This window comes from Ochotona princeps, chromosome 1 (assembly GCF_030435755.1).
Source record: "Ochotona princeps isolate mOchPri1 chromosome 1, mOchPri1.hap1, whole genome shotgun sequence".
In the NCBI taxonomy this organism is placed as follows: domain Eukaryota; kingdom Metazoa; phylum Chordata; class Mammalia; order Lagomorpha; family Ochotonidae; genus Ochotona; species Ochotona princeps.
In genome coordinates, this window is record NC_080832.1 from 47,234,063 (window position 1) to 47,236,947 (window position 2,885).

The following is a 2,885-nucleotide window of genomic DNA, read 5'->3' on the forward strand; positions in this document are numbered from 1 at the left end:
ATCTCTGAGGGAGGAATGACTTGGGACGGGTAAGTAGTTAGCTTGGGGTTGAAAGCTAGAAGCCACACTGCCCTTATTTTTTGCAGGCATAGGTCTTCCTTTCTCTGCCCCCTGCCTAATCCTGATCTCTCCGTCACTATGTTTTGTAGTAAAATTTATCAAGTGTAGTCTTGGCTTTAGCTTTCTGCTATTTACGTGGCTCTAGGCAATGGTAGAAAATTTGATATTTTGTTGTCTAGGTATATTCAGAAGTTCCATTGAGGGCCTAATTTTATTCAGCAGAAGAGATGCATTCTGTCTTATTGTCTTTGATTTCTGGCCTTCTGGTCTCCATTACATCTTTTTTTTTTTTTTTTAAGATTTATTCATTTTATTACAGCCAGATATACACAGAGGAGGAGAGACAGAGAGGAAGATCTTCCGTCCGATGATTCACTCCCCAAGTGAGCCGCAACGGGCCGATGCGCGCCGATCCGATGCCGGGAACCTGGAACTTCTTCCGGGTCTCCCATGCGGGTGCAGTGTCCCAAAGCTTTGGGCCGTCCTCAACTGCTTTCCCAGGCCACAAGCAGGGAGCTGGATGGGAAGTGGAGCTGCCGGGATTAGAACCGGCGCCCATATGGGATACCGGGGCTTTCAAGGCGAGGACTTTAGCCGCTAGACCACGCCGCCGGACCCACATTACATCTTTAGTTTATGAGATTACAAGTGTATATTTGTTTACCTTTATTTTTTGTTTGTATTTTGGATAGAAGTTGTCTTGTATCAGAGCAAGCATATGGTACTTGACTTTTTGGGATTGGCTCATTTCGCTCAGCATAATGGTCTCCAGTTGGGACCATTAGGTTGCAAACTTTAAAATTTCATTCTTTTTATTACCCTTCCATACAGTAAATATAGCACTGTCTATCAATCCCTCTCCCTGTGTGTGCTTCCCCATCCAGATATCTAGGATGGCATCATAAAATCACTCCCTCCCTCCCAAGACCATATGAAGACTGGCAACAGAGGAGTCTCTCTTTTATGAACACGGAATGGAAGGCAAAACAATTTGTCCCATCCCACCGTACCTCTCCCAATTTGTCCCACTGCTGAATATGTCCCACAAGTACCTGTAATTTCTTCACTTTTTAAATAAAGTTTAAAAATAAAAAATAGGATAATAATAAAAATGGAAGTAGTTCTAGTGCTTGCTTCAGCAGCACATATTTTAAAACAGGAATGATGCAGAGATTAGCCTGGCCCCTGAACAAGTATGCTTGCCAACTCATCAAGCAATCCATATTTTAATTTTTTTCATATTGTGCCTTAGGTTCAAACTTGTATGTGAACCTCCAGATGCTGTTTGTGGATTTATTGGTAGCTTTTTAGAAGATTTACTGTGATGCTGGGCTGGTATCAGCCGGGGAGACCCTGCCGAATCTTACCCAGTTAGAGGATTTTGGTACTATCTACCTTCTTCGTCAATAGGTGTTGTATTTGAAGATACTGCCCATGTTATTGTTTGTATCATCTTCATGTTGGGATCCCGGGCATTCTTTTCAAAGAATTGAATAGAGGTGTCTGGCTCCTCAACCAGCTGTAGCTAAATAGTTTAAGGAAGAACAGATGGTGATGAGTGATCACAGAGATACTCTTATGGCCCATGAGCTTTTATTAGATTCTTGCGGCAGCCACAATCGGTGGTTTGTTCATTTGGAGCCCTGTTATTGCCAGCTGACTTCCTCAGGACCATCAGATATGGCACTGGAATTGAGCTTGCACTCACTATTATTTAATGGTGTTTTTAACTATTTCTTAAAGAACAGGCTGAGATTACTTTTTTTTCAAATGTTCAAATATTTTTTCTTGTGTGTATGAAAGCAAAAACATTTGGCATGTTATTTTTGTCAAAGAATGTTTAGTCCCTTTTTCTTCAGTTTCATGTTTTAAAGTGCCAATGTTCCATTTCCAAACTAAGGCCAGAGCTAAGTCTGTGTACAGTCTTGTACAGCTGCTTTGAAACCAAAGTTTACATTCCTCATTAAGAAATAACCTTTGGTGTTGCCTGTGCTGCTGGAAATCAGTGCATCTATCTTGCTGTGTAAAATCATAGCAAGACAAGGAGGGGCACGGATTTGTTTGGCATATAATGTTCAGAACAGTTTTCCCCCTGTCTTACTTGAAAGCAAATGTAGTTCCAATTGGAAAAAAATTAAAAACGATTTGTTTATTTGAAAGGCAGAGTTACACCAGAGAGGGGAGTTGGAGGGAGGGAGAGACGGGCATTATACCCAATGAATAATTACCCCAAATGGCTACCACCCAGGCAGGAGTGGGCCAGGCAGAAACCAGGAGCAGCACTTATGTCTCCCTCATGATTGTCTAGGCCTTAAATATTTGTACAATATTATGATGCTTCCCAACCACAATAGCAGGAAGCTAGAGCAAAAGTGGATCAAGCAAGACAAACAAGCACTCATAGGTGGATGCTGCTCTTGCAGGCAGTGGCTTAATGTGCTGTTCCACAAGCTGGACCTCTATCTTTCTTAGTTTCATCTTCTATGTTAAAAAGAATAGTTTGAAATTTTAATGCATGATTCTCAAGAAAAACTAACATATTTTTTATTTTATAAAGGGTTGAATTCATAAGAGATTTTCTTAGACTTCATTTTAAATGGAAAAAATGACTATATTATAAAATCATGTTAGATATCCTAGACACTTTAAATTTATGAAATTAGCATGTGCATTATTTAAGCTGTTCATCAATTTAAGAACACTTAAAATTCATCCTCATAGCAATTTTTAAAGATATAGCGCATTGCTATTAAATATAGTCACCAAGTTGTAGAACAGATCTCTAGGAATCAATCCTGTGTAACTGAAAATTTGTATCCTTTCAC

The 2,885-nt window shown here is 39.9% G+C and overlaps 1 non-coding gene across 1 annotated transcript; it reads left to right on the forward strand.

The window, feature by feature from the left end:
* The first annotated feature begins 1,186 nt into the window (after positions 1-1,186).
* LOC118758408 (U6 spliceosomal RNA) lies at positions 1,187-1,289 on the forward strand. The gene has a single exon (XR_004995700.2). It is a non-coding gene; the product is annotated as a U6 spliceosomal RNA (small nuclear RNA).
* The last annotated feature ends 1,596 nt before the right edge of the window (positions 1,290-2,885 follow it).